This window comes from Misgurnus anguillicaudatus, chromosome 12, assembly GCF_027580225.2.
Source record: "Misgurnus anguillicaudatus chromosome 12, ASM2758022v2, whole genome shotgun sequence".
Taxonomy (NCBI): domain Eukaryota; kingdom Metazoa; phylum Chordata; class Actinopteri; order Cypriniformes; family Cobitidae; genus Misgurnus; species Misgurnus anguillicaudatus.
In genome coordinates this window covers 4,471,979-4,484,814 of record NC_073348.2, presented here as the reverse complement: position 1 = coordinate 4,484,814, position 12,836 = coordinate 4,471,979, and the positions used below count along the sequence as shown (strand labels likewise).

Genomic DNA, 12,836 nt, shown 5'->3' with positions numbered 1-12,836 from the left:
GAGAGCAGAAAAGAAGGAAAATTGATCCAGATATGCTGGGCTCATACACAATAAAAAATGCTGATGCAGTTTCTGTTTCTCCCACCCAGGGGCGGATCTAGAAAAATATTTATGGGGTGGCAAGGGGGTGGCATGAGAACTACGAGGGGTGGCAATGAAGTAAGCATCCTTGCATGGTTGTCGTGGATACAAGAAATGATATACTGTATATACTATATTCGGTGTATACACTGGACCTTAAATTTTTATAACATAAAAAACGCAACAACAAATGTTCCTATAAGTACCCAAGCAGCTACCTTTAGCATCTCTACTGTAGCACACTTTGTCTTAATACTAAGTTAACATCTTACCAATATCTAAAAACACTGACTGTAACCATGATGAGCAAGGTTGAACATAATGGTATAAAGACTGTTATATAAATAAAATAGGTTTGCCTAGTTTATATTAATGTAAAACATATTTGAAAGGCACACATCTCATAACCCTCTTCTTTAATCCTTATACTCACTTCATGATGGATTTCTGTCTATTCACTTCTTTTTAGCTCTTTGCCATCCATATGTTTCTTTCTTTCATGACTTCATCTACTCCTCTCCCTTCCACAACATAGTTTTCTGTTTTATTTGTACCTTCCACTCCCATAGTATTTGATTTTTCTATTCTTTTTGGTTAAAAAAAATGGATATCAGCCTTTCTTTTCATATTATCATGGAAAATGCAGCATTAAGCTGTCTTTCAAGCTTTCTAAACATACGCAACACTGAATAGTTTTGTCTCCTTAATGAAGACAAACAAAAACATTAGGAAATATCATAATGAGCGATTTCATATATGCACGTTTGGAATATTTTGATTGCTGCAGTAGCTAACAAGACATGACGGGCTAACTAGAAAGAACTGCTTAAAAGATATTTACTGCTTACACAAACCTGCAGTTCAGTAGTTTTAACTACCAAGCAACTACCTCAGGCAATATTTTACAACAATCAACAGTTTAATTTTTGTATTTTTATCCTGATGCAACATTTATCTGTAAAATATGATCGTATTCAGTACTCTGATTTGGTGATGTGATGCTCAACTTAATCATTTAAAGACACTAAAAAGAAGCCACTAATGTTTTGCAGGGATGCGTGATGATGTGAGGTGCTTTAATAGATCAGAATTACTTGCTACAGACGTGAAGAGATCGATGGGCATAAGTTGCACGTTCATAAACATTCTTGCCTTTCACCTCAACGATGGAAAATAACGTTTCAACGTTTGTGCTTTTTATACTTTGTGCTTGCGTCCACTACCTTTGTTTTGAGCTCGTTGTACTTTCCATCGCTCTGTTGTCGCGGGTTTGTGCGACTCGGATCACGGATGGACTGCAGCGTGAGAACCGGGCTGCATGTGAGTGCCTTGGATGGGGCGATGCATCCTTTCACGGCAGTTTCCAAAAGTCTCCAACCACGCCAGAAAGATCGCTAGATTTGTCCTAGTCGATTTTTTTATTAAAGTCGCTAAAGGGGTCTAAAAAGTTTCTTAAAATAGCGACAAAGTCACCAAGTTGGCAAACTGTGCAGGCTTTTTTACACGGTAAAAGACTTTCTGCTCGGACTGACTGTGCGTGCTTGGCTATGACCGGGTATGAACTCTGCTGCCTCTGATTGGCTAACGATGGAAATTAAGCCAATCATAATCAGCTATGTAGTTGTCCCACCCCCTCTAAGACACACACACCAATCATCGTCAGATATGTGTCTCCCACCCCTAAACACACACAGAGAAAAGCTGCATTGCCTTTCTGGTTAAAAAAGCCTACTCGGGTATACATTATATATATTAGGATACCAGCGCTGGGGTGGCATATGGGGTGGCAATGCTTTTATTTAGGGTGGCAACTGCCACCCCGTGCCACCCTGGTAGATCCGCCCCTGCTCCCACCTCAACCCGCTTAAAGTCTTTGAATTACTCTCTTTATATCCAACTTTCTACTGCCTGCTTATTTTCTGAGTACTACCAGGCCAACCTTGCAGATGACATTCTATTCGACGAATCAAATACTGAAGAGATGGTGGAGGTTTTTACTACAGCCTGCTCCATTTCTTTAGACACTGCTGCTCCCTTTAAGCCCAGGAAAGGGCTCTACACAGCCTTGGTTAAACGACCTTACTCGCTGTCTTACACAAGAGTGTCGTAAGGTGAAGTGGAAAAAGATAAACTTTTGTATGAATGTTTAATTGCATACTTAATTACGAAAATCAGTGAGAGGGGCAAAATCCAAATTTTAAACACCCAAGTTTTAAACACACAGTAATTTAACCTCTGCTTAAGAAGCCTCATTCGGATCCATCTCTCCTCAATAATTTAAGACCTATATCCAAGTTGCCTTTTATTTCTAAACTTTTAGGGAGAAAGATTTTTGCATTGCCAGTTGAATACCCATCTTAGTGCAGCTTTAGATCCATGGACAGTACAGAAACTGCTTTGTTGAAGGTCAACAATGACCTTTTGCAAAACCTCAATACCGGATTACACGCAGTGCTTGTCTTGTTAGATTTAAGCGCTGCTTTTGACACGATCGAACATAATATCTTGGTCTCATCTCAAAGACAGAACTTTCTCATCTGTTCCCCTACTTTGTGGTGTGCCCCAGGGGTCCATTTTAGGCCCACTCCTCTTTCCACTCTATATACTCCCACTGGGTGCCATATTCGAAAAGCGTCTTACCACTGTTACGCTGGCGAAACACTATTTTCAACCAGCAAAACGGCTACAGCTTATCCCCCAGAAGCACTGTGGGACTGTTTTGAGATGATAAATTGTTGGAGGGCAAATTGAGAAATTTTATTAATTTTGGGGGAGGGCACTTAAAAGCCCCTTTGCTGCAGCACACTCATTTTGAGCATAATGATTACTGCTCAAATTAACCAAATAAATACAATATTTTTTTACAATTAAACCCAAGTAAAAGTTAAATTTTTATTTTAGGCCCATCAAGTTTCTCACCTATGTTTTAATTCAGTTCCTTCCCTATCAGTGGCCAACCTCATATAAGGAATCTCAGATTTACATTGGACCCGGCACTTAATTTTGAAAAACAAGTCAGCTCAGTGGTTAAAGGCAGTTTCTTTCATTTGAGATCAATTGCAAAAGTAAAACAGTTCTTGTCTCCAAAAGATTTAGAGACTGTAATCCACCCCTTTATTACATCACGGCTGGACTACTGTAATTCCCTGTATTGTGGTCTACCTCAAACTACAATCTCTCGCCTGCAAGTTGTTCAAAATGCTGCAACGAGGCTACTGACCGGTACAAAAAAAGAAAGATCACATTTCTCCTATCCTAGGAATATTCCATTGGCTGCCGGTTAAGTTTAGAATTGATTTGCATACAAGGCGCTATTCGGTGCTCCACCAAAATACATATTTGACTCTTAGGTCTTGTAATCAGCTTATTTTAGTTGTCCTACGCTTTTCGCTGTAAAACTTTTGAAACTGTTTCCCCCTCGCTGTGGAGGTGTGCTCCATTATCATCTAGTTTTAAATCAGCTCTTAAAACTCATTTATTCTAGTTTTTTATTAATACATTTTAATTAAGTTGCTTTTGTATTGATACAATAACAAATTTATACATATACAGTGATATGCGTCTCCGTGTGGACAGCCCCTAAAATTCTGATGGGTCTAGCACCAGGCAAAATGCTAGAAACTAGGGGTGTAACGGTTCAAATTACTCACACAGTTCGGTGCGTATCACGGCTTTAGTACACTTTGGTCGCATTTTCACTTAAGAGCAAACTACCACTACTACCACCACCACTACTACTGGTTACTTTTTATATTCTATGCCACTATCTTCAAGTTTTTTGTGCATGTGCGTCCCCAACCGTGGGAGGATAACTGAACGATTCGATTCTTTACCGAGAACCATTACACCCCTACTAGAAACGGAGGCAAAATAAACTTGAAACTATGTTTCAATATGACTTTTTCCAGCAACACTTGAACAAAATGGGTTTGTGTGTACAAAATATGTAACAATATATAATTATACTAAATAGGTTTTTTCTTTTCAAGCAGTTTTAGTTTCCTCAATTTAGAATTCACTGCAATCCCTAAAGCTTCTTTGGACACATTTTCTTGGCTGCTTAAAAAAAGCTTAATTTCTTTGATTTTGCAGAGCACATCACAAAGCAAACCAAACACATTCATTCAATTACTGAAAAAGACAACTGAAACACTGGGTCAATATATACACCCGGGTTAACAAGCTAACAAGACACAGCTGGGAAACAATCAGCACAAAGACCAATGAACAAAAGAACTACACAAAACTACAAACATGGACCACAGGACTTCAACATAAGAGACAAGACTAGGGAAACAATGAGGGGCGGTTTCCCGGACCAGGATTAGCTTAATCCAGGACTAGACCTTAGTTTAATTAGGAAATATAACTAGTTTTAACCAACATGCCTTACTAAAACATTGCCTGTGTGCATTTTGAGGTAAAACAAAGGGCACTGATATACTTTAAGATATGTAAGTGCAAGTTGTTTTCCGTTTGGAGAGCTCTTAAAAGGGTTTAAGTCTAGGACTAGTCTAATCCCTGTACGGGAAACCGCCCCTTAATGAGTTTATTACAATACATAATCCATTTGAACAAAATGTGTTTATGTGTAATGCTCATGTGTACAAAAATGTGGCAATGTATAATTATACTTAACATGTTTCTTCTTTTTAAGCAGTTTTAGTTCCCCCAGTTTTGAATTCACTGACATATTTGGGAATCTTTTCTTGACTGCTTAAAAAATAATAATGCTTAATTTCTTTGATTTTACAGAGCACATCACAAATCAAACCAAAACATAACACCAAACATTCATTCAATGACTGAAAATTTTTCCAAGAAAAAATTGAAGAGTTTGGTTCCAAAACGCGATAAATGGGAAAAAAAAATCCCACCAAAATCAGTATTATAACTGGTGAGTATTAAAAAGTAAATTATTATTTTTAAGCAAAATCTGATATCCGCCGTTTTATTCTGTAGTTTTTCTTCCTTTTTTTAAACCTTCTATGCAGAATGCAATAAATCCGCTTAATCAATCACAACCATGGGCGTAGATTTAGCGTGGGACGCTAGGGACATGTCCTTACCAATATTCAGGGAAGACTGAATTGTCCCTAGCAATAATTTCGACCAAAATGTATCTGTATTTATATATAACCACTGATGTCCGTCTTATTCTTGTGTTTTCTATTTTTTACTTATTATATTATTTTCAGGAATCATTTAACTGAGATTAGAAATCTTTTGCAATCCCGTTCTGTAAAAATAACACTCTATGTGGTACACAAACGGTTAACAGCTTTCGTTCTCTGCAATGCCCGCCTCTGTAACTCACATCGCTAATATGATTGGATTACCTTTCTTGAGTCCCGCCTCTCTGACACATCATTTTATGATGGGCTTTTCTTAACTCGCTACGTGTGATAGGATGGTTTCACTTTGTACAAAGCGCCAAAGTTCACTCAACAAGACGCGCTTGATTTTTCGGGCTACAGGTAAGTGAGGAAGAAAGTATTATTATACCCACTGTAACTGTTTCATGCACAAAATACGGAACAAGTTGTGTCACATAATGATTCAAGGACAGTGTTTTCACCAATACACAACAATCCCATGTTAACCTGAGGAGTTGCAAACTTTTGTCAACCTTTTATAAATGGGGTAGAAAGGTTATTTAGGGGGTCCCTAATCCATGAAAGAAAATAACCCCAACATGGTAAAAACAAGAATTCATGTCATAATTGCTGAATACTTTACATTACTGCACTGTGGTCATTACTTGCACAGATGTAGACATAATGTAAGGTTGCATTTTAAACTTTTTCACCCTGATTAACTGTCTGTTAATGAAAAGAAGATTTAATGTGAACTACAGAAACGTTAATAACGTTGTTCAGGAAACAGCATGATAAACATACCTACTTCAACACTGGGATTTTTTTGGCAAAATTAAATTAAGAATTAAATATTAATTGCATATTCTTCAATGTTATAAAGTAAATATGGATTCATATATGTTACAAAGTGATTTTCTTTTTTTTTGACAAAGACTTAAACAGTTACTGTTTATTAGGCTCTAGGACATAACGAATTGTTTATTATAGTACATTAAATTTGGGATGACACCGGGGGTGGCGAGTCAGATGTCACTGAGCAAAGTGCATACTGAGTTGTCTGTTGTTTATGTCAAGTAAACGGTGATAAACAGTTTTTGCAATGCGACCATTTTATTTATGTCCCCACCAATGCCAGGAGCAAACCTACGCCCTTGATCACAACCCATCATTCCATGCATTGTAAACAATAAGGGTGCCGATTTGAATACACACAGAATCCTAGTTTTCTTCATCTACTTTGTATTTCGTGATCAACAAACAAATAAAAACAAAATAATACTTTTGATGACATTGATAAACCTGTGGTGGTTTTCTGTGGTTGGGAAGAACCGTAAGCCATCAAACTCAGGCGAAGAAAATATGTCGGCTGTTGCTTGATCTCACACAACAGTATCAAGCTTCTAGGCAGCTGCATATATGGAAAAAAACACCCAGTGTTGGGGAAAGTTACTTTTAAAAGTAATGCATTACAATATTAAGTTACTTTTCATGGAAAGTAATGCTTTGTTACTTTTAAGTTTCTTTTGTGTTACTTTTTTTGGCTGAGGCTTGATCTTGTTCAGGCCTTGCACATGTTTTTATGACTAAGAAGTTCTGCATTCAGAAAATGCAAATTTTCATCGCAAAAATATCAAGCTCTGGCCTGCCATCTCCGTTTCGGACTCAAAACTATTCCCGCTTAGGCGGGCATGCATATAGTGCGTAATTCTATGTGACTACGTTCCATTTAATTCAGTACGTTCTGTTTTTTTAATCATATTAATTAAACCGAAAAGTAACTTGCATTACTTTTTAAAAAAAGTAACTCTAATATTAACGTGTACATTTATAAAGTAATGCGTTACTTGTTACTTCAGAAAAGTAATATTATTACGTAATGCATGTTACTTGTAATGCATTACCCCCAACACTGAAAACACCTAACCCTAAAAAAATTTGTAGTATTAGGTGTTCCTAATAACATACTAAAAGTTTAGTAAAGTTTGACCACTAGAAAGGTGCAATTTTCAAGATGGCGTCCAAGAAAGGCAGGAAGCCCTTAAAATATCCTAACTTCTTTACTATTTGAGCTAGCCAAAAAATCTTGGTGTCTAACCCCATGATTTATGAGTCTATGGAACCATTGGACTTGTCTAAATGTCACTGGCATGTTATACTTATGGAATACATGAGTTTGTGAGATTACTGTAAGGTTTTATCTTTGTTTGGGGTGAACCAGAGATGTAAACGATGTAACCTATGCCATGTAGCTCCTACTCAATATGTGTTTTTAGACACATACCCTTTTCTTGCTAAAACACAGACTTGACATTCAATGTAAAATGTATTGCACCAAAAACATAAATTTGAGTTGAGTTGTGTAACTTTGATCATAAAAACTCTGAACTAGCCCTAACAGAGGCCTGTGCGTGAGCCCTCTAAAATGGTTATTCATTTCAATTTGAATAAGGTATTACATATGTAATGCATCCTCTATAGATGTTTTGAGGTGTAAAAGTGGCATTATACTAATCCTAACAAAACTAAATTCACAATTGTTAGCAATTAAAAAGATGGTGGAAGAGAATACTGACATATTGCTTGCCTCATTGAAATGTTGTTGGCAGCACAGTGTATTCCATTTTGTTCAAACAAAATACATCCTTGACTACTTAACCCTCTAGGGTCTAATGGGTTTTTAGGGCCCTGGAGAAGTTTTGACACTGCATTCAGCACAAACTGGGCTACTATATTATATGATTTACATGTATGTACATGTTTGTATTTTTGAGAGAAAAATGTTTATGCATGGTTTTTGAAAAAGAAAAAAATTTAAGTGACTGATATAAGTCCACAAAACCCATACTAAACATGTTTTCCCAAGACTTTTCAAAACAGGATCTAGTAGTCTAGAGTTTTTTCTTTAAAATGGTGTGAAAATCATTCTGCTAACTCGTTCAGAGAAAACAATATATTGTTTTAAAATTTCAAAGTCACTTTTTGGTTAGGAAGGCAATGTGCAAGGAGGCTGGAAGCTCTTGAATAATCTGTGATTGACAGCTGAAGAACAATACACTTGCATAATGAGCTGCATAATGAACTTTTAGGCAGTAAGACGACGCCATTACCTGTTTGTTTGTGAAAGCAATACAAAAGAAATGCCTTCCCATGCATGATCCTGCATTAAATAAACTTACTGTGCAGAGATATACGCAAATAAACAAGGTTTTAGATGTGTTTAGATACGTCTTAATACAAAGTATTAGGCATTGTGTGTTTGTGTGTGCGTTTGGCCGTTGATCACGTCTGATGGAAGCACAAAGAAAACATTAGCGTCTGGAGATAACTTTTATTTACAGGCGAGAGTAAACAAGTAGATGTAATGTTTACAATCGTATCTTTAATAAGAATACCACAAAGTGTGAAATATGAGGCATCGTGTGACACACTCGCGTCTGTCTGGAGATAACTTTAGGCGCGAGTAAACAAGTAGATGTGATGTTTGCAATCGCATCTTTTATAATGATACCACAAAGCGCGTCTAATATGAGGCATCGTGTGTTTGTGTGAGCGTTTGGACGTCAATCGCGTCACTGTTTGAAGCACACACACTCGCGTCTGGAGATTATAACAGTCGCAAGTAAACAAGTAGATGTTATGTTTCCAGCACTCAAATTAAAACTCAACACATCACTGAATGCCTGCAGAGACAGAGTCTCCTTTGACTGTGGCATTGACTAATGAATATGGATGATTTCTGCTCTTCTCTTCAATGGAGCGGGGCATGGCTCATTATAGATAATGAAGTAACAGAAGAAAGACGGTACATCTCCCTATTCTAACACAGTTAACAATGACTTACAATATTTGTTTTCAGACATCCCAAGCATTATGTAGACATGTATCTTTTGTTTCTATGACAAGTATTCGTTAAGTTACAGTTAATTTTTCTGACGTGTTTCTGAAAGGACTTTACTGAGGGAGAGAACAAAACGTGCATCATGTTTATTACTACACTGTAACTGTGCTGACAAGGCAGACAAGGGCAAATAATCTGGACTGACCCTACTGGATCTATCTGCCACTGTTGACATTGTCAATCCCCACATCCTCCTGTCGACCCTCAAGGCTATGGTTGTCTCTGGCACGGCGCTACTATGGTTCAGGTCTTACCTCTCAGGGAGGTCATTTAGAGCAGCGGTTTTCAAATCTGTGATGGAGGACCACTAGTATTGCAGATTTTGCGTGTTTCCCTTTTGGGACACACCTCGTTACCGGGGTACCTCAAGGCTCAGTGCTTGGACCACTGCTCTTTTCTATGACATTGACATGACATTCCTGGGTTCTATCATTTCAGAAACATGGCTTTTCCTACCTCTGCCATGCCACTCTGGATGAAGGATTATCATCTCCAGCTGAATTTAGCAAAGACAAAACTGCTTGTCATATCATCTGGCCCTAAGATTCATCACAATCTTTTTTTTATTCAACTTGGTTCTTTGACCATTACGCCTTTCAGGACAGCCAGAAACCTGGGTTTGGTCAGTGATGGTCAGCTTAGTTTCACAGAGCATGTTGCCAGCACCACCCACTCTTGTAGATTCATTCTCTACAACATTAGTAAAATTTAGACGTTTTCTATCTGAGCATGCTACACAAGTTCTAGTCCTAGGATCTTGTCCTGTCCAGACTGGACTACTGCAATGTACTCCCAGCCAGCACAACCAAACCCACTCTGAAGTGATACTAAACATAAAAGCTAATACATTTTAAAATAAATAAATAAAAGGGGTTATCGGTACTGAACCTTCACATGGCAGCCCTCTTTTGAGTAATTTTACAGTACCACACAGTTCTAAGTAATTTATTTTTTATTGGAATCAAAAGAATGGTTTGAACTACAGAAGCCATTAACATTAGGCAAAACAATATGGGAAAGAGGAAATATGAAATTTCTTGTACTTGTTTTTCGCATAAATATGCTTGTAACCAATTTCATTAATATATAATTGTACTTGTAATCACTCATCTTTTATTCAAATATGCTTATTAAAATATTGCATGGTCAAAACATGTATCTGGCACCAGTTTTCCTGGTTTAGGGGGAATACAACGGAGTAATGGTCATTTTAAGGACCTGACAGCCGCCATTTTGAAAATTGAGCCTTTCTTGGAGTCAAACTTTGGTAAACTTTTAGTATGTTTTTAACTCAAAATGTGCGTACACCACCTCCTGAGCTGGCATAGGATTTGAGACTGCCATACGCCAATGTCCATATTAATAAATCTCAAAGTCACCGTGGTTTTGGATGTACGCCAGGTGTACGCTGGAAATTTGGTGTACACACTTAATGTGTTAGCATGACAAAATAGTCAGCTGCAAATATGGTTTGACCCTTAAAAAATTCTAACAAAAGGTTTCTCGGTGGTTTACAGTAGTATCTGATGTACTTAAGTGTTGTTTGATTACTTGGAATTTATTATTGTCAAAACCAGAAATGAAGACAAGTCAGTCATTTTTGAAAAGAACATGAACATTTATTGATAAAAAAACCACACAACACAATGAACACATTTATAGAACACGGAACACAGAACATTTTAACAATCTCGTAACTACTTTCTGGCCTTTTCCATGGCCCGCCCGAGACCCTGAAGATTTTACTCCAGCTCAAAGGGCTCACGGCAGGCTTGACGGGCGTCAGGACCACCACCTCTTTCCTGGCGGCCCCGACGCCCCTCTTCGGCCGGCTTAGGAGGTCCAGCGCCAGTACGGCCTGCTCGGGTTCCGGGTCTGGCTGCTCGGGGTCAGCCTCCTCTGGTTGGTGGACCGCCGGCGAAGCCGGTTCCGCGGAGGGGGCGGACAGGTCGCTGGGTGTCCGAACCGGGGACGCCCCGACTGAGGAGGTGAAGTCCAGGCTTTCTGCCTTTTCCCCCGGTTACTTTTCCAAGCTCTGAAACACAAGAAGGAGAAAGAAATTAGCATCGACGCAAGCCAAACGCAGTCGCGTACGAGCTACAAAGGAAACTCACAGGGGGAGAGTCGAGGCTGGACACCCCGGACTCCTGGTAGGGCACCGCCTCGCCTTCCTCCTCCAGACTGCTTTCGGAGGTGGGCGGTGAGGAGGGCGGGGACTCGTCCCTCCGTCTTTTGGCTGCTCCCCGGCCGTGCTTGCTCTTGGCCTTTCGCTTCCTCCCCTCTTTTCCTCCGCGGCTGGCTTCGCGGGCGAGACCTCCTCCCCCACCAACGCCCCCTCGAAGAGCAAACTTTGCCACTTTATCACGGTCGACCTTCGAGTGGGTGTTACGGGCCTGTGAAAGAGAGAAGAACACAAAGGGTCAGTCGCGAGCGTACATACAAACAAAATCTACCGATATCACGGGTGTCCGGCGCTTACATGGGTGGCGATGGAGGTCCTCACGTCCATAAAAGTCGGTTTCCCCCGGCAGGCCCATCGACACCCAAGCCCCCAGAAAATAGTTATTTAGGTTCTTGCAGGGGTTGGGTGTCGATGTGAAAAAAAACAACCGGGCGTCCGGCCTGCCGACCAGCCGGTCGCGCAGAGCCAGGAACCGCCGAAACCATGAGTATTCCTCGGCGGTCAGGGACATCTGCGCCGGGCTGAACGCCGGTTCGTCTTGTGTAGAGTAAGCACTATTAGAGGGTTCGTGGACAAAAGTCCATTCAAATAATTTGCCAACATACACATAGTATGAGCGAGGGACCGTACACCTCTATTGGACGCCCTAGCCCATTTAGATAACAGGCAAATGGACGATCCCGTTTTTCCGGCAGTAATGGGGGTAAGAGGGGGACGTGGCCGTACGGACACCTCCAGGGGCGCCCTTGAGTCACGGGGGTGCCCCCCACGACCCCCCCGAGACCCCCCCGTCCATGGGACCACTATTTGTCCATTTGCCCACTATTTGTCCGGATATCATGTACAACCCCTTTCGACGCTCCGGCACGCCCCCCCCGTCCACGGACCCGTTATTTGTCCATTTGCTCGTTATTTGTGCGGATCACCTCCCCTGACACGCCCCCACCCCCCCACATCTACGGACCCGTTATTTGTCCATTTGCCCGCTATTTGTGCGGATCACCCCCCCTGACACGCCCGACACCCCCCCACGTCCACTGACCCGTTATTTGTCAATTTGCCCATTATTCGTGTGTAAGTCGTCACGTGACCCGCCCGACCCGCCCTGGTGGCCACGGATCCGTTATTTGTCCATTTACCCATTGTTTGTACGAAAGTTCTCCCGTGACCACTACGACCCTTCGCCCGACCCCCTGATGGCCACGGACCCGTTATTTGTACGTTTGCCAAAGTTTTTTTTCCCTAAACCTCCGAATCCCGAACGGACGTCGCGGCCTCGTCCCTCGTCCGTCAACGTGTACCGTAGTGTCAAGCTCGTGTCTAAAATGCCTTCCCCGTCCGTTTTAGCTCAATTTGGACCCTATCGTTACCAAACCCCCCACCCCCCCACCAGGGTCACCAGCCGAGCGCGTGGCAGTTGTCCGTTTCGAGATCGGGCGCCTCTTGGCCTCACGGGGACGGGCGTACGCGAACCTGTTACGAAAACGCATTGATTTAATGGGCAAGTGTACGCTCCGTTACGCGACCCCCGAAGGTCGCACTGTCCCGAAAGGCGTCGTGTTTTTAGTATGGGACG

At 40.8% G+C, this 12,836-nt stretch overlaps 1 long non-coding RNA gene across 1 annotated transcript; it reads right to left on the bottom strand.

The window, feature by feature from the left end:
- Window positions 1-10,672: 10,672 nt before the first annotated feature.
- Window positions 10,673-12,550, bottom strand: LOC141368946 (uncharacterized). Its single transcript, XR_012372358.1, has 2 exons — window positions 11,193-12,550; window positions 10,673-11,113 (listed from the first exon to the last, which is right to left on the bottom strand). It is a non-coding gene; the product is annotated as an uncharacterized lncRNA (long non-coding RNA).
- Between the last annotated feature and the right edge of the window lie 286 nt (window positions 12,551-12,836).